This window comes from Equus caballus, chromosome 8, assembly GCF_041296265.1.
Source record: "Equus caballus isolate H_3958 breed thoroughbred chromosome 8, TB-T2T, whole genome shotgun sequence".
NCBI classification, from domain to species: domain Eukaryota; kingdom Metazoa; phylum Chordata; class Mammalia; order Perissodactyla; family Equidae; genus Equus; species Equus caballus.
Genome location: NC_091691.1, coordinates 12947894 through 12967482, shown reverse-complemented (window position 1 = coordinate 12967482; position 19589 = coordinate 12947894). Strand labels below are relative to the sequence as shown.

Sequence of the window (19589 nt, the reverse complement as noted above, 5' to 3'; positions counted from 1 at the left end):
ATTCCCTGCCCTTAGCAGTAACCACAGTCTTATGTTCATGGTGTTCCATTCCTCGTTTACTTCATAGTTTCATTTGTTATGCACTCCGCACAGGTCTGGGTTTAACCTGTAATCATACAGTATATATTCTCTTCTACACTAAAAATTATGGATTCAGGAGTCATCAGTGATTCCTCCGTTGCCATGGCTAACCAACTATACCCCGATTTAGTTCTCCATTCTATTGACGATGGACATTTGGGTTGTTTCCAGTTTGCGGCTCTTTCACACAATGAGGCTATGGTTCTTATTGTGCAGGTGTCCTGAACTCAGTGGATCACACAACAAGGAGTGGAATTCTAGGGTCCTGTATTACGCCTGTCCAAGGCTTTCTGAGGTTAAAAAACAAATTATAACGCAAAGCTGCAGATTGTAAAATTCATATGAACAGAATAGAACAAACTGAATCCATGTGATTACTGGATATATAGATGCAAGCTTACATGTTGAAGTACTAATCAGTGTGTTTTCTATGTTCATCCTCCCCGCTCCATTCAAGTTTGACATCTCCACGTATCCAACTAGAATGACCTGGGAGGGCTAGAACCTATTCAGCAGGGGGACCCCATGGCTCCATGAGGAGACCTGGCCTAGACATACTTTTCTCTTGGGAGCTTTTTATACTTGGGACTCTCCAGACCCTCTCACAAGACCAGGGTTTGGCAAATGAAGGCCTGGGGTGGGGTGGGGGAGAGTTGGGAGGCTACAGTCCTCTTGCGGGTGAAGGATTTGGGCCCAGGCTTGGGGATATCCAGTGGAAAAAGAAAGGATCTCCAGAACCAGGGCATTGGAGGAGGAATGAGAGGCTGTTCCTGTGGAAAGAAAGGAGGCTGGAGGATGAGAGACCAGAATTTGTGTTTGCAGACTCGGATAAAGGGGAATTCCAGAGAGAGGGGCTGCCATTCTGGGGCCAGGGACTAGAGCCACCTTGGTATTCAGCTCCCCGTCCTCCACCTCTTCCTCCTTCTCCTCCTCATCTTCCCCTCCTCCCATATCCTGCCTCTCCATTCCCCTCCCCTTCCTCCTCCATCTCATGATGGCACACAGCGGGCCATAGGGAGCCACACAGTAGGCATAGGAAGATGTTTTAAGTTATTTTAAAATCAGAAGAAAAAGAAATCTCTTCTGGTCAAAGAAAATACTTTAACACATAATAATAATAATTCATTTCCATTATGCCAACACAGTGGTAAAAAATACTTTTTAATATTTTATGGGTGAGAGCGCCCAGGAAGGCAAAAGTACATAGGCCCCACGAAAGTCATCATGTGAACTGTGTGCTTTGTGTGCATTTGCAGGGTATTGTACCTGAAAGCAAAGACCTACACAGCCAACCAAACAAGGGCGAAGGGCTCAGCAGTTGTAGTGCAAGGCCTCTGTCCCTGGTGCTCTTTGGCAGAATCTCCCCCCCTCCAGGGAAGGGGTCCTACTTGGAGGGCCCAAAAGAGATTCCTTCATCTGAGCCTTTAGTTCTTTCAGTCCCGCTTTGGCGTCTCCTCTCCTCTTGGTGCTGGATGTTCTCAGCGCTCAGGGGGAGAATATTTTCTTGAAGACCACGGTTACTGCCTCTACTATGGGGAGACACGAGGAAGAGATGCATTAGGCACTTATCAATGACCCAGTTTTCTCCACATCCATGGGGTTGATCTGGAGTGAGAGAATGATTTAAAGAGATCAGATCACTCAAGAGGTTCCATCCAAACCTGGCAGCACAGAGGCAGCTCCTAAGTGAAGAGTCAGCCCTGCTGTGTGGCATGTGGATAACTGCTTCCTCCTCGGCCACATGGGCCCTGGAGACGACTGTGGCGGGAGACAAGGAGAGAGACAGCCATGAGGAAGCAGTGGGGGGGGGGGGGGTCACCAAGTGTATGAGAAGAAAAACAAACAATGAGTCAGTCTATTGAAAAGAAAGATGTGTTTTAATTATGCAGGACGGCAGGAGGCTGTGATTCCTATCTTCTGGGTGGAATAAAGTCCCCTGAGATAACACCTCGTAAGTCAGGAAGCTTCATGACACCCCATATCACCTTAGAGATGGTACAATTAGCTGAAGGGCCTGATCCAAGACCACAAAGTTCATCAGAAAGAGAGCACCCGGCAGAGGGCCAGACCTCCAAAGAGGAGAGAATCGGGTTGCCTTGTGACAGCCGGGCCTGGGTCACCAACCTGGAAGTCTCCTGACCAGCAGGGCGCTGGAGGCACCTGGGGTTCCTGGGAGGGGATGGGGTTGGGGGAGAGGGCAGGTGGATGTGGGGGGCTGAGCCCTTCAGCCAGGAGAAGGGGAGCTGAGCCACAGTGCTCTGCGGTCTGAGAAAACCGTGAGGAGGAGATGAGAGCCCCAGGGCGCGCTGGCTGGTCTCTGGGGACTTGGGCACCAGCTCCCTTCTGGTGTCCTCTCTGGGATCTGTGGATCCCTGAGCTCTGGAAAGGCGCCCATCCTCCCGAGCTGGGGGCCCGCAGAGTTAGCCCAGGCTGCTCTTGGCATGGGTGGGGGTGCAGGGTCAGAGCCGAGTGCAGGAGTGGGGTGCCGAATGCTGGGCCGACCCCCGCAGACCTCGCGGTGAGCGACGCCACCCCTGCCTCCCTCTCCCAGGAGCGGACCATGAAGAGTCTGGGGGCAGAAGGGAGGGGAGAGGAGGAGGGAACGGCCGGGGACTGCAGGGCACGCTGGGGTCGGCACCGACCGCTGGAGGGAGGGCGAGTGGCTGCTTCTGGGGGGACAACAAGCGGCCGTGGAAAGCGGTGCCCGAGGCGGCGGGGGTTCGGTGGGTCGCACTCACCGACGACGCGCAGCACGTTCCGGGAGCGCCAGGTGCGCGGGACAGAGCGCCGGCCCAGCTGCGGAGCTCGCCCCGCCCCGCCCCGCCCCGCCCCGCCCCGAGGACGCGTGCGCGCAGGCCCCGCCCCTCCGCCCGGCCCCGGCCCTCGCTCCCCCTCCTCTGTGGTTCCTGCCGAGCCGGCTGCGGCGGCGATAAGCGGAGACCCCGAGCTGCGGCGTCAGGTGAGTCCGCGGCGGGCCCGGGGCCGGGGTGGGCGAGCTGCCGGGGACGGGCCGGGGGCGGCGGACGCGAGGGGCGATGCGGGGTCCGAGGGTGCGGGCGTCTCCATCGGGGACCCCCATTCGCCACCCACTGCGTCCCCACCGGGGTCCCCGCCGCCCTCGGCCTTACCGGGGCCGGCAGGCCTCGGACCGTTAGCTGGCGTGGAGTCGCCACGCTTAGACCCCAGAGTTCCAGGCAAGCGGCTTCGGGGGTGGGGTCGTTTCTGCCCTGAGAGGCTCGCGGGGCCCGTGATGAGGGGTGGTCTGGGGCCGGCTCTGCAGCAGGGGGCGCCAGGATCCTAGAGGATGCTGCCACCCTGAATCAATCGAGGAGGCTCTAAAGTTCTCCAGAACCAACTAGAACCCCTGCGATATTTTCAGGGATGCGAATGCCACAGGTCTGGGTTGGGTAAGATGCAGCCTCAGGATGGGAGACCCCACCTCTAGCGCTGCAGACCCCCTTAGTGGGTGGAGCCCCCATGCCGCGCGCTTGGAAAGGCTCCCCGCCCTCAGGGTCTCCAGTCCCCCACCCGTGCCCCGCCAGCCAGACGAGGGTGCCCCCTGCACCCAGCTTCTCTGTGCACTGCTCCCGTTAAATTCCCTGGGGAGGACAAAAAAAAGCAAAGAAATTCTCCGGGGAGGAAAAACCTGGATTCTAATTAGCGTTTAGGCTTCTCATTGAGAAATCGTTTATCCTATTCTTCCGGGCCAGCGTGGATGGAGAGAGAGAAGGCGCCGAGGGTTTGGGCAGGTGGGATTCAGGGAGAGCACTGAGCAGTTGGGGGGACATCCACCTTTGGTTGAGGCCCCCCCTGCACAGGTTGTTGGCTTCCCCTCTCAGACCAGCAAGGTGGGGGGGGGGGGGGGGGGCAGATTTAACCATCTGACTCAGACGCCCTGGAGGGGAGACAGGCTGTGCCTCTCCTGATGCTCCTGGACCCTCGCACTATTGCTGGGTTCCCGAGGCCTGGACCCTGACTGCTGGTCTGTGTCACCCGCTCTCCCACCCCAGGCGTGCCCTCTTCTGTGCAGGTGCTGGCTCGGCCCTGGCCCTCAGGCTCCTGCGCGCATGGCCCTGCCGGCCCTCTGCTGCCCCCTATGGCCCTGCAGGGAACGCTGCCCGTCCGGGCCTGGCTGACCCCCTCTCTGTGCAGTGGCTCAAGTGGACTTAACGGCCAGGTTCTTGGTGGGACTCAAGGTCATTCCCCAGGCATTGGCCTGTGCTGAGGTGACTGACTCCAGCCCCAGGTGAGATGTCTGCCCTGCCGCAGGCCACATGCCCTACCCATGGCCTGACCCCACTCCGGTTTTCAGCGCCCACCTAGAAACAGAGTAGAAATGCACAGTATCCCCTCCAGACAGCAGGGCAGCCAGGGCTCCATGGGGCCCAAGAAGTCTTGGTTTACAATCCAGACCTGTGACTGCCTTTGGGCAGACTCACGCGCCGTAACTGCTCTTATCACACTTGTCACACACAGACACAGGCCTAGTTCTGGATTGTGTGGTGGCACAGCAGGATGACTCACGGTAGCTTTAAGAACACTTTCTCAGACTCACACACTCACACAGAGGCACACAGGCCTTTGTGCTCCCGCAGGTGGCACCCGAGGCCCCAGTTGGGTGCGGGTGGAAAAGAGGTCCCTCGATCACTGGAGGTCACACCCATGGATGATGGAGGGTGAGCGTGTACCCTGCCTGTGTGCGCTGGTGTGCCCAAAGTACACGATGGACACACAGATCCTGTGCTCAGACGTCTACACCAGGGACACCGTGGGTGTGCCGTGTGTCTCCTGGGTGCTCATCGCTCTCTCTCCCCAACAGTCTGGCCTCCACTCTGCCTTCAGGGGTGCTTCATATAGTTCTTCCTGGCACCTCCCGGGATGTGACTCTGGGCCCCGTGGCCATCATGTCCCTCCTGGTCTCCTTCTACACCTTCCATGACCCGCCCTGTGCTGTGCTGCTGGCCTTCCTGTGGGGCTGCATGCAGTTGGCCATGGGGCTCCTGGGCTTGGGTGAGACTCTTTTCCTGCTGAGGTGGGGGCTATGTTTCTGCTCTTCCGGGGGCCCCGAGGCACCTGCCTCCTGCGGCTGCCCCTGCCCTCAGCATTTCCTTCTTTATATTCCATTCTTACCCCGTTCTGCTTAGAGGCCAGGACACTTGGAGAAGTGCCCAGGCCCTCAGACCCTGGACTCCCTTTCCTGCTCTCCAAACCAGCCCACACAGAGCATGTCACACCCTCAGCCCTTAGCCCCAGTCCCACCCACACCCCCTCTCCCAGCCCATGTCCACCCCTGTCCTCTGGGACCGGGCAGAGCTGTGACCAACTTGGTATTTCCTCTTGGCTGGCCAGGGTTCCTGCTGAAACCCTGCCCCACCATCTCTGGCCCCGTCAGTCATTAAAGGTCTCACCTCTGCTGCTACCGTCACCATTGGCCTTGGGCAGATCAAGGTAGGCTCACCACTTGGCACCAGGGCAACCTGCTGGGTAGAGGACCAAGGCTGGGTCCTGGCATGTGTGGGTTAGTCCTGCGATTCCAGAGCGCGAAGCACACGGTGCTCACATGGGCCTCCATGAATAAAATGACCCCTTTCGGGAGATGTTGGGGGAGGGTCAGATTCTGCCACTGGTCATTTGGGGCACTATTAGGTCTTCATAAGTTTTCTGAGGAAAACTCAGTGTGTTATGAGGAATAGTCAAAGAGGGATGTACAGTGGTCCCTTGGTATCCACTGGGGGATCGGTTTCAGCACCCCCACAGATACCAAAATCCTTGGATGCTCAAGTCTCTTATGTAAAATAGCATAGTATTTGCATATAACCTGCACACATCTTCCCATATACTTGAATCATCTCTAGATTACTTATATTACAAAATACAATGTAAATGCTAGGTAAATGGATGCTATACTGTATTGTTTAGGGAACAGTGACAGGAAAAAAAGTCTGTACGTGTACAGTACAGACACAACCATCATAGGCCTTTCCACCCGCTTGTGGTTGGATCCATGGATGCGGAACCCGAAAATATGGGGGGCTGAGTGTACTAACGTAAGTCTAGGTAAGATTCAGCTAACAGGTAAAACACTTCTTTCCAAGAAAATGCATTTGAAATGGCCCTGTAAGAAGATAAGTGATTGCTAAAACAAAACAAAATATCTCCGTCTTTTTGTCCTTTCATAGAATTTTTCTTTTTGAATTGTTTCTATTTTGAGATAATTGTAGAGTCACATGCAGTTTTAAGAAATAACAGAACGTTTGTTGTCCCCTCACTCAGTTTCCCCCAGTGGTAACATCTTTCATAACCATAGTACAGTATCACAATCAGTATTGATTGATACAATCCACTTATCTTATTCAGATTTCCCAGTCTAATTTGCACTAGTGTGTGTGCTCATGTGTGTATTTAATTCTATGGAATTTTATCATCTGTGTCTATGTGCCTGGCAACAGTCAGGACAGAACAGTTCTGTCACTCTCAAGTTACCTTTTGTAACTGCTCCCCTCCCAATCCCTGGCAACCCATAATTTGCTCTCAGTTTCTATAATTGTGTCATTTTAAGAATGTTCTATAAATGGAATTATATAGTATGTAACCTTTTGGGATTAGCTTTTTTTTCCCCCCCACTGGCATAATTCCCTCAAGATTCAGTCAAGTTGTGTGTATCAAAAGTTAGCTTCCCCCCCCCCCCCCGATGAGGATCGGCCCTGAGGTAACACCTGTGACAGTCTTCCTCTGTTTTATGTGGGACGCTGCCACAGCATGGCCTGACGAGCAGTTCTACGTCCACATCTGGATCTGAGCCTGTGAACCCCAGGCCAGCACAGCGGAAACTTAACCACTATGCCACCGGGCTGGCCCTGAGAGTTAGTTTGTTTTTATTGCTGAATTTGAATTTTTCTTTTTTTTTAACTTGGAAAATTTATATCCATCTTTATTTTGGAGCAGCATTTTTTGTTCACTTTTCAGTAGGCATGTCTGCTTTTGTATACAAAGCTGTGAACATGTACGGTACCTAGACATGGTATTTTAAAAGTTTGTGCTGGGATTTTAAGGAGCATTTATTGACAGATTTGAATATTTGGTTTTTACTTACCTATTTATTTTAGGATTGATTTTCATTTATTTAACTTAGTTTTTAAATTATAAAAGTCAAAAACTTGTAGAACTTTCCATTGGAACAGCACTGTATAAAGTCAAAGTAAACCAATGTCCTCATCTTATTGCCCAAGATTAATCGTTATTAATAGTTTTTTTTGTGTGTAACCTTAATTACCTCCTAAAAGGCCCTGTTTCCAAATACAGTCACTTTGGGGGTTAGGGCTTCAAACATATGAATTTTAGGGGGAAACAGTTTAGTATGTAGCACATGCGTGTGCACACACGAATTTTGTAGCGGTATTTCTCACAACTGTGTTTCCATAGCAACTTACTTTATATCCTGTTTATAAAGTAGTTTAGTGAGCCAAAACTATACAAATGGAATAGGATAAAATATTTTTCTGTACTCTTGTCATGTAGTTGTTAACAAATCAGTACGTACAGCATTTGAGTCTCCATTCAGTATATAGGAATTACTACTGGACTGAGGGTCCTGAGGTTTTGATTTCAGTGCTCTCTCTTACAAAATAACTTTTGAACTGTGGTTGTCTGTCCAAATGGAAGAGAGCAGTTATCTTAGGCTAGTCATTTAGTCCATGTGAAAATATGTTTCTTTATCTGTAAAAAAAAAAAAAAAAAAAAAGGAGAATGAGGTATGGAGTACTTGATGTCCAAAATCCCTTCAACTCTAAAATGCTTCTGTATTTTCTAAATGTTTATGTTCTAGAAAGCAAACTATGTATTTCATGTTTAATCCTTAGAATTCCTCCTCTTCCCCTCCCAGCAACTTTTAAAAACACTTGACCACGCAGCAGGTTAACTTTGGCATAGAGAAGGCTATGCTGATCTCACAGATCTTGGCTGAGTTAATTGGCATGTAGATAACAGTCCTCTTCCATAAAAAAGCTCTCCCTTTTTTGATATCTCTTTTGGTATCTCACTTGCTTTTTCTTTAAAAATAAATATACTGTTCTTATTTTTCTAAAGCTAGTTTTAAATTATATTTCTAGTATTAAAAATTCCAGGTTTACAGAAATAGGAACAATAGCTTGTTTTTTGGAATTAAAAATGTAATACATGCACAGGTTAAAAATTTAAATAGCACAGCAGGGTACATAGTGAGAAGTAGTGTCCCTCCTTCCTTAGTTCCCTGGTCTTTCTCCAAAACATAGTCACTCTTTTCAATTTATTTTGTATCCATTCAGAAATATTCTTTGCCTATACATTCATGTTTATATTTCCCTATCTCTGGCATATAATGGCACATGTACACATGTGCACACACGTGGAAGCCTAATGTACTTTAACTTTTCTCACTGAATTGCACAGTTTGTTCCACATCCACATGTAGATATCTACCTTAGTCTTTTTTAATGGCTGCATAATATTCCATTGTATGGTTATATTATTCTTTTAATGGATAGGTTGTTTATAGTCTTTTACAAATGATGGTGCTAAACTGTTATATCTTAATGTATTATGTATGTTTATACGTGAATTTACACAAAATATGATATACACATATGTTAAGGGGCATAGAGAATATTCAGTAATCTGGTTCAAACTTGGTACATTAAAAAAACCTTGCAGACGAATACCATATGATCTCAGTTATATGTGGAATCTAAGAAAAACCCTGAAGTCATAGATATAGAGAACAGATTGTGGTCGCCAGAGATGGGATAGGGGTGGGGATGAGAGTGAAGTGTGGGCAAAATGGGTAAAGGTGGTCAAAAGGTAGAAACTTCCAGTTATAAGATAAATAACTCCTGGGGATGTAATATATAGCAAGGTAGTTATAGTTAACAGTACTGTATTGTATATTTGGAAGTTGATAAGAAAGTAAATCTTAAAAGGTCTCATAAAAAAATTGTAACTATGTTTGGTGATGCATGTTAACTAAACTTATTGTGGTAATCATTTCAAATTCAGTGTATACATATATTCACTGTATATTCGTTCAGTGTATACATAAATCGTTGTACACCTAAAACTTATACAGTGTTATATGTCAAATATATCTCAATAAAAATGCCATGTATTTTATACACCATTAGCTGAAAATAACATATTTGAAGTAGTTCTCCATATCAAATCTGTCCCAGCAAGATTTTTTCCCCCAATGGCTCATATATCTAGAGGTAGTTATGTAGATCACATCTTTTGCAACTTAATACTTGTAAATAGTCACTGGGGAATTTCATTTATGTATTTAATAAAAGACTAGTGTTATTTAATATTCTTTCATTGTTTCTCTATATTCTTGATGGTATAGACACCTTATGGTGCTTTCATAAATATTAGGTAGAGCATGATAGAGCTGGAAAAGTTGGAAAGGACTTTATATGTCATTTGGTTTAACTTTTTTTTTAATTGAGGCAGAATGGGTATATAACATTCTATAAGTTTCAGGTGTACATTGTAATTCAACATGTGCGTACACTGCAGAGTGATCACCACCAAGAGTCTAGTTACCATCCGTCATCGCACAGTTGACCCTCTGCACTCATTTTGCTTACCCCCCAACACCCTTCCCCTCTGGTAACCACCATTGTGTTCTCTGTATCCATGAGTGTGTTATTGTTTTAGATTTCACATACGAATGAAATGATACAATATTTGCTTTTCTCTGCCTTATGTCACTTAGCGTATTACCCTCAAGGTCCATCTGTTTTGTTGTAAATGGCGAGATTTCATTCTTTTTTTATGGCTGAGTGGTATTCCATTGTATGTATGTACCACATCTTCTTTATCCATTCGTGCATCAGTGGACACTTTGGTTGTTTCCCTATCTTGGCTACTGTGAAAGATGATGCAGTAAACATAGGGGTGCATATATCTTTTCAAATTAGTATTTTCATTTTCTTTGGATAAATACCTTGAAGTGGAATAGCTGGATCATATGGTAGTTCTATTCTTAATTTTTTGAGGAATCTCCATACTGTTTTCCATAGTAGCTTTACCAATTTACATTCCCACCAATAGTGTACGAGGGTTCCCTTTTCTCCACATCCTCTCCAACACTTGTCATTTCATGTTGGTTTAACTTTCTTATTTTGCTAATTTGTTCCTAAACTTATTCTGTCTCTTAATATTGCTGTTGCTGAATCTGAATATATACTTGGTTGAAAGTATGAGATCAGGGGTGAAGAAAGACAAAATACAATGGTGCCTTTTAAATTCCATAAGTGACATTTTATGGTTCTTAGTCTTTATAACAATATATCAGCTATGTCTGAGGAAGAGTTGTCTTGACAAAGATGGGACAGAGACTCTTCTCCCTACTCCCAAGGCTTGGAAAAATTATCAAGGGAGCTTTTAAAGTGAAAATTTTAGCAGGTTCCTCTGATATGTATTATAAGAAGATTTCATGTATACAAGTAATGTCTGTGAAAAACTTAGACTATGGTAAACTTTCACTTTAGTATAATTTGGACTAAAAGTGGAGATTCATTCATTCATTTAATTAACAAACATTTATTGAGCACATACTCTGTGTCGGGTGCTGTTTTAGATTCTTGGGATACATTAGTGAACCCAGTAAATAAAAGATCCCTTCCTTTGTGGATCTTACATTTTAATGGGTAGGTAGACAATATTTATAAACATAACCCCAATAATTTTATGGTATGTTAAAAGATGACAAGTATTGTTAAAAAAGCAAACAACTCTACTCCTTCTCAGTTTTCAATAAACCATAGGTTTGGATGATCTTAAGCTGATATTTTGCACAAGGAGTAAGCTGGTTTTAGAAACATATTTTCTCTCTTCATTATTAAATTCTGAGTCACTTTACTGAGAAAACAAGAACAGTAGAAGACTTCAAAACATTTATTGCTTTATTGGCAGTTTTTGATTGTATAAAAACAATTATCTTGGCACAGATCCCAAACTAAAACTGTCTTTTATTGGACGACATTTTTTGGTAAGTAATCGGATGGATAGTACTAAATATTAAATAGCTTCACCCGAGAGCCCAATTTATTTAGTGGTTATGGTCAAGTTTGTAGCCAGTTCGTCTTGGAAGGCCTATGGTATTATAGGACTCCTCAGAGTCAGGTGTTTGCCAGTCTTGCTGCACTGAAATTCCTTTCTCATTGAGGAGACTAAGTAATAATATATATCTTAAAACATTTTCAGCTCAAAACGGTGTACTGTATATACTTCCGTGTTAACAGTAGGATCTCAGCTGGGTACTTGTTAAGCTAATTGATCCATCTAAAATTGCGGTTTCAGGATTCTTTTGGTCTTGCTATAGGCATTGCTGTGGCTGTCTTGGTGCAAAGGTATGACGACTTCCATAAGGGTGAATTTGCCAGATAGACCTTGCAGTTTTTAAAACAATGTCAGCTTATCTCTCTGGAGGTCTGATGTTTTATGCAGATGACTTAGTCTTTAGTAAATGATATAGTGTATGTACACTGGGCACTGACTAGAGAGCTTAATTTAATTATCAAACATTTATTGAACGCTTCTGTGCCAGTCATCATACAGGTATTGGGGAATACAAAGATGCATGCTTCTGGCTATTTATGAATGCATAGCCTTGTAAAGGATTTTGAAATGTATAAATTTTGGCATAGTATGGTATGCTATAGATAGAAAATGATAAAAAAACTCTGTTCAGGGATATTTTGGAAGATTGTATGAAGAGGTGATATTTGAACTACTTTTTTTTTTAATGGTTGGCACCTGAACTGACATCTGTTGCCAATCTTATATATCTTTTTTCTTCTTCTCCCCGAAGCCCCCTAGTACATAGTTGTATATTGTAGTTGTGGTCCTTCTGGCTGTGCTCTGGGGGATGCTGCCTCAGCATGGCTTGATGAGGAGTGCCGCGTCCGTGCCCAGGATCCAAACCAGCAAAATCCTGGGCCACCGAAGCAGAGCCTGCGAACTTAACCACTCGGCCACGGGGCTGGCCCCCTGAACTACTTTTTGAAACTTGTATGCAGCGTATGTGGTAGAAAAGAAGAGTGTCCTAGGCAGATGAGAAAAAGGACACAGAGGTTTTGAGAGAAAGCGTCATACATGATTTTGTTCTATAGTTATCTGATGTGGTTCAGAATAGGCTATATTATGGAGAGTGGTACCAGATGGTAGATTGTGTGGCCACATTGTGAAGGCCCTGCTAGGCTGTCCTAAGTGAAGTGATAAGATCTGTGTCTTAAAAAGATAACTGTAATAGTTTATTTGGCTTTTAAGGATGGAAATTTGGAGTCGTCTTATAGTAATTGAAGGGAGAAATGCTAAGGACTTGATTTAGGCAAGTGGAAATTAAATATAGGGGGCACATTTGAGAGAGACTTGGTGAACCAACTCCTTGGGGGGTTAGATGAGAGAGAGAAGGACTAAAGATAAAGGAGTTCTTAGTTTAAAAGTACTTGTCACACATCTAGTTGGAGACATTTAATAATAGTTACAGATGTGAATCTGTAGTTTAGGAATGACTGAGAGGAATGTATTGTAGTGATTTTTGGAGCCTTTGAAGTAAGACTGTTCTGGTTTCAAATCTCATCTCTGGCACTGCTACCAAAAGGGAGAAAAATGATATATATATTGAAGGACTGTTGAGATTGTGCATATAATACAATACATGATGGCTGATACTGAGTACTTGAACTACGTTGTTAACTCTTTATGGAATTACCTCAATTAGGTTGTGGTTTAATGTTATGTTTTCTATATCTGTTGAGAATGAATATAAAAAGTGTTTCTAGAAATCTTCCTTTCAACTGTGTTGAAGATGCATGATATTCAATGCTTCATATATAAAAATCCTTGTAATAATTTCTCTGAAGAGTTTAGTAGTAGGAAGTGTTTTTGCTCGAAGAAATTGGTATTTGTTATTTTACTGGGTGAGTATTTTTTAGATCTTCTTTTTTATCTTGGCTGTTTAGAAACTTTTGAGCTTGATGTTCAACTGAAATGCTTTTCCTTAGCCTTTGTTTTTGGTTTAATATTTCCCATTTAATCTTTTATTTTTATTATATGGCTTTTGTTAAAGAATTTTTTTGGCTTAAACAACAAATGTAGTGTCTCATAGTTCTGCAGCCTAGAAGTCCGAGATCAAGGTTTTGGCTGGGTTGCTTTCTTCTAAGGGCTGTGAGATATAATCTCTTCTATGCCGCTCACCTGAGTTTCTTGTGGTTTGCCTGCAATTTTTGTCATTCCTTGGCTTGTAGGAGCGTCACCCTGATCTCTGCTTTCATCTTCACATGATGTTCTCCCTATGTCTGTGTCTGCATCCAAATTTCCCCTTTTTATAAGATCATTAAGTCATATTGGATTAAGGCTCACCCTAATGACCTCATCTTAACTAATCAGATTGCAATGACCCTATACCCAAATAAGATCACATTCTGAGGTACTCAGTGTTAGGACATCAACATATGAATTTTGGGGGGACACAGTTCGATTTATAACAGCTGTTGAGTGGGTAAAAGAATGATTTAAAGCCGGACTGAGAAAGACAAGCACCATATGACTTCACTCGTATGTGGAAGATGAACACACGGACAAAGAGAACAAGAGTTCAGTGGTTACCAGGGGAAGGGGTTAGAGGGTGGGCATGGGGATGAAGGGGAGCACTTGTATGGTGATGGACAAGAAATAATGTGTAACTGAAATTTCGCAGTGATGTAAACTATTATGAACTCAATAAAAAAATGATTTAATGCACATAAAATGCCTAATACCTTTGACTTACAATTGGTGCTCTGTGCTACTGAGGACTCACTTCTCCCTCATTATCACCGATGTTGGTTAATGATGCTTTGGAGTTAGGTAGAGAATTTAAAATGTGGAATGGACCTTTTTATGGCTCTGCACAAAAACTTTATCACAGGACTGGAAATACAGTGTTTGTAGTCATTAATTACTGTTTTGTCATAGTTCCCTTGGACTTTTTTCTTAGCTTGTGAGCTTTTGAGGGAAGTACAGCCCTTCAAACAGACGAGTATGTCCTGCCCAGCCACATACTTTGAATTTGTCTTTTCTTCCACATGACTCCTGTGGGTTTTGTAACAGATGTGTAAAATGTTCCAAGCTCCCTGTTTATGGTTTATATTAAAATTAAAAAACATGCGAAAAATTTCCCCATATGCATTCTATACAAAGAGCATATTCGCGTTTCATCAGAAATAGCAAGCTTACTTTCAAATAAATTTGTGAATGGATACAATGATAACCACAGAAAGTAACCATTAAGCACCTAATATCATCCACGCCTGCCAGTATCCTGAATTATTCTCACAGTAACCCTTGAAAGTAGATGTTTTCATTTCTATTTTACAGAGGAGGAAACTGAGTTTAGATTAAATATGCTGTCAATGGTCAATAATTGGCAACTGGCTGAAGCAGACCTCAGGGGCAATTGTATTTGCTTAAAGTCTGTGCTTCCACAATCCAGCAGAGAGAAGGATGGTTCTAGTGTCTGCTGAGTGGACCTGCATCCATTCCATTGTTATCGAGCATCTCTGAGTCTCACTTTCCTCAGCAGCAAAATGAAGACGGTAATACTGTTTGCATGGGGTTTTTTATAAAGATTGAAAGGGGAAAATATATTGTATCTTTTATCAACTTTTTAAAATATCTCCTTTCAAAAAGAGTTTAATTGTAAGTATTTATACAAATGTGCTAATAGATTTGGGAATACCACAATACCAAAAATATATAAGGAGTAGTACCAAATTTCAGTTTACAGATAATTTAGATGAGTAATATATATATATTAGTCAACTGAATGACATAGACAGTATCTTAAGAGGTAGAGGTTTTAACAGCTTGGAATAATTGGAGAATACATTCTAGAGGTGGGAGAAGAGGAAAATAACTTTCATGATTACCGATGAGACAGGATGCTAGGCACTTTGCATAGGGTACTCCACTTTAGCCCCTACCACAATCCTGTGTGTAAGATGGTACTGCCTTCTTTTTCAGATGAAGAAATGAAATTGGAGAGTTGTTTGCTCAAGGTAGTACAACTAGTAAGTGCAAAAGGAGGATTAGAACTCAATGTCTAACTCCAAGTATCTTTTCTTTACTATCATGTCTGGGTCTTGAAGAACACAGAGCTGGGGGTGTATGTGTGTAGGAGTTGATGGCACTCCATATTGTAAAGTGTAGACTTTGAAAATACAGTGAGTATATAATTTTGTCTGGAGGAGAGAGTTCAATAATGTTATGATTGTTGTAAAGATCTTTTTATAGTAGATGTATACTTTTATTATTTTATGTTCTAGTCTTTGATCTTTTGGAAATACCTGTGTAAGGCATTCAGTTTCTTCCCTGATGGATACCCAGTTGTCGTAAGTCCATTTATTGAATAATCCCTTTTTTCTCCATTGATTTTTAAAAATAGCTTTATTATAATACAATTTATATACTATAAAATTCATCCATTGTAAGTATCCAATTCACTTATTTTTAGTAAATCCATAGAGTTGTGCTTCAAGATTTTTAAAAGAACTCTTAAGACTTTGTTTTGTTCTTTTTCATAACTTTTCATTGAAGTTTACAGGGTAGATGGTATGATTCTCATTTTATAAGTGATCGTATAATCTCCATTTTATAAGCTCAAGACCTTGAGGCTAGTATGTGGCAGAACTGAAACTCAAACCCAGCCCTTTTAGGAAATATAAGAATGATAGGTTGAAAACGATTGTTGAGGGCTTTTAAATGTTAGACTTAAGAAGTTTGGATTTCATCCTTTGGCATAAGCATTGCCAGCATCTTGTCTGTGATGTTCTCCTTGGCCAAGGAAGACCACTCAGTATTTTCAGCTGGGCACGTTTTATAAAGTGTGTTCTGTGGAACTCGAGTCCCTCAAGTTGCTCTATGTAGAAAGGGTTCCCTAGTCAAGAACCTTTGGGAAGTATTCTCCTCTTTGGGTAGTCACAGTTCACACTGTATATGCAGGCTCTGAGAAGTTGTGCAGTAAAGAAATGGGTTTAGTTTTGTTTTTTCAGCATTTCTCAAATTTACTTGACTTCAGAATTCCCTTTGGGTAACATTGATCTATTGTGATGTGTTTTGAAAAGTAAACTGCTTTCCTCAAGAGGGGACCAGACTGAAGATTAAGGAGAATGTTTATGTAGTTAAGCTGTGGGATTGGGTTGGTTTTTTTTTTTTTTTTTGATAATTATCGTGCACATTTTATGTGATAATAATTGCAGGCTATCTGCTGACAGATGTAGAATTTCTGATTCTTTAACTACTGTAAGATCCTTTGTTTCAAAGTTTGAATGTCTAATGATCATTTTAAAACTGAAGGCTTGAAATTTCATCTTTTTTTTCTTTTGTGAGGAAGATTGTCCCTGAGCTAATGTCTCTTACCAGTCTTTCTCTTTTTGCTTGAGGAAGAATGTCCCTGAGCTGACATCTGTGCCAGTCTTCCTCTGCTTTGTTTATGGGACACCGCCACATCATGGCCTGATGAGCAGTGTGTCTGTCTGTGCCCAGGATCCGGGCCTGCGAACCCTGGGCCACCGAAGAAGAGCACGTGAACTGAACCACTACCATCAGGCCATCCCCTGAAATTTCATCTTTTGATTCATAATTCCCTCTCTTAAAAATTGAAAGGCAGTTTAGTGCAATAGAGAGCTTGCTTTGATATCCCAGTTCTATCACTAACTAGCTTTGTGACTTTGGGCAAGCTATCTAATCTCTCTGAATCACAGTTTGCCTAACAGCAAAATAAGAGGAATGTCAACCTTACCATGGTTGTCATTTGAACTAATTGAGATTCATATCTACACAGTGATTGTTCAGTTGATTATTATTACATAGAGATATAATAGTTATAATAGTAGAGATGGTAATAGCGCTTTCATAGAAATAATATGCCTTACTTAAAGTGGATTGTAAATTATTGTTCCATAAGATGTGTCAAGCTTACTTAAAGTGGATTGCAAAAATAAGGGGTTGAAGGAGTAAAAAGTTCTTGATTATCTAGTCTTGGTAGTTAAAGTCTCTAACGTGCTTATGTAATTTAAACTTAAAAGTACTCTACATGCCTTTTCTCTTTGAACGTCGGGTGAAGTAAGTAGGACGTATGTTTGCTCTTAGTAACTTAAAAAACTAAATATCTTCATGACCTATATGGAATGAAATAATGTATCATAGGTTAGTGATTTTTCTAACTACTCTTGAAGTATCTGTTCCCATTTCCTTCCTTCCAAAACTGTAACTTTCCAAAACAAGAAAACTCAAGGGTGAGTAGGTGTGTGAAAAGTCTTTCTCTCCACTTTATTAGAGGTATTATTGACATAGAAAATACGTAAGTCCAAGGTGTACAGTGTGATGATTTGATACACACATATATTGCAAAATGATTACCACAGTAAGGTTAGTTAATACCTCCATCCCTTCACCTAATTACTATTTTTTGTGTGATGATAGCTTTTAAGATCTGCTCTCTTAACAACTTTCAGGTATATAATATGGTGGTGTTAATTATACTCGCCATGCTGTACGTTAGATCCCAGAACTTATTCATCTTATAGCTGGAAGTTTGTACTCTTTGACCAACATCTCCCCATTTCTCCCACCCACTAGCCCCTGGCAACCACTTTTCTACTCTCTATTTCTTTGAGTTCAACTTTTTTAGATTCCACCTATAAGTGACAAGATGCAGTATTTGTCTTTCCCTGTCTGACTTATTTCACTTAGCATAGTGTCCTCAAGGTCTATCAATGTAGCCTACAATGACAGGATTTCCTTCTTTTTTATGGCTAGATAATATTCCATTGTATAGATGTATCCCGTTTTCTTTATCCAGTCATCTGTCAGTAGCCACTTAGGATGTTTCCATGTCTTGGCTGTTAGGAGTAATGGTGCAGTGAACATGGGGGTGCAGATACCTGTTAGAGATAGTGATTTCATTTCCTTTGGCTATATACCCAGAAGTAGGATAGCTGAATCATATGGTAATTGTATTTTTAATTTTTTGAGGGACCTCCATACTGTTGTCCATAGTGACTACACCAGTTTACATTCCCACTGGCAATGCACAACGATTCCCTTTTCTCCACAGCCTCCCGCATACTTGTCGTGTGTCTTTTTGATAATAGCCATTATAACAAGTGTGAGGTGATATCTCATTGTGGTTTTAATTTGCGTTTCCCTGATGATTTGTGATGTTGAGCATCTTTTCATGTACCTGTTGGCCATTTGTAGGTCTTCTTTGGAAAAATATGTGTTCAAGCCCTTTGCCCATTTTTTAATCAGATTGCGTTTTTTGGGTTTTTTTTCTTTTTGCTACTGAGTTGTATGAGTTCCTTATATATTTTGGATATTAACCCCTTATCAGATAGATGGTCTGTAGATATTTTCTGCTGTTCCGTAGGTTGCCTTTTTATGGTGATGATTGTTTCCTTTGCTGTGCAGGTGCTTTTTATTTTGATGTAGCCCCTCACTTTTGTTTATTTTTGCTTTTGTTGCTTGCGCTTTTGGTATCATATCCAAAATATTGTTGCCAAGACAAATGTCAAGGAGCTTTGTCCCTGTGTTTTCTTCTAGTTGTTTTACAGTTTCAGGTCTTTGTCTGGACTGTTAATTAACAAAGTAAATTAACCCTTAATTACTGGCCATATTCAGCACTCCCCCATCCCTTTTTTTTTTTTTTTTTGGTTAATCCTGATCAGATATTCTTTTGTTAGGGAGCATAACGTTTCTCCTGTCAAAGTTGTGCATCCTAACGGAACATAAACAAACTTTAATACAGTGAAAAACCCTACCAGAAGTTTGGTAATGTTATTAGGACAAATTCTATTTCTTAAAGATAAAATATTATTAAAGAATGGGACGTTTTAAGATTGTTTTATTGTCCTCCAACAGCTGTTTCGTATTTATTTTACAAACATTTGGTTAGGCTTCCGTGCTTATTTATAGTGCAGTGAGTCTACTTTAAAATCGAGTAAGATAACACATCGACCATAGGTATTTGAATTCTGGCATGTTCAATAATAGTTCTATTGTATTAGCTTGTATAAAATATGAAGAAAAGTGGATTTCAAATTTTTTAAAAATTTGAAATAAAAAAGGTATATTAGAAAATAACTTGACTCTGGAATTGTACTCTATTTTTGAAAACCATTTCATTCTACTAGGAAAAGATAGTAGATGCCATTAAGGGTTTTGGTGGAATGGGAGGAGAAACTTCTCCCCTTAGGAATTTCTCTGTTGTCATCATTATTATGAAAATAACTACATAATACAAAAGTCACAAGAGAAAAGACTAACTTCTCCCATTTAATCAACCGGATAACACATTTTGGTATGTTTATTCATTCTTACAGTCTGTATGTGTACAGTGTAACTTAACAACAGGGATGTGTTCTGAGAAACGCGTCATTAGATGGTTTCATCATTGTGAGAACATGTACTGAGGGAACAAAATTTGCCATCCC

The 19589-nt window shown here is 42.3% G+C and overlaps 1 protein-coding gene and 1 long non-coding RNA gene across 2 annotated transcripts in view; one reads left to right on the top strand and one right to left on the bottom strand.

Annotated features, from left to right (window-relative positions):
- Window positions 1-1225: 1225 nt before the first annotated feature.
- On the bottom strand, window positions 1226-2898 carry LOC138915182 (uncharacterized). Its single transcript, XR_011420767.1, has 3 exons — window positions 2820-2898; window positions 1743-1839; window positions 1226-1610 (listed from the first exon to the last, which is right to left on the bottom strand). It is a non-coding gene; the product is annotated as an uncharacterized lncRNA (long non-coding RNA).
- An 88-nt stretch (window positions 2899-2986) lies between these two features.
- LOC102149088 (PAN2-PAN3 deadenylation complex subunit PAN3) overlaps window positions 2987-19589 on the top strand; it is a 66598-nt gene continuing 49995 nt past the window's right edge. Inside the window, exon 1 of the mRNA XM_070219898.1 lies at window positions 2987-3040. The gene's annotated coding sequence lies outside the window, so the exon portion shown is untranslated. The remainder of the gene's footprint in view (window positions 3041-19589) is intronic.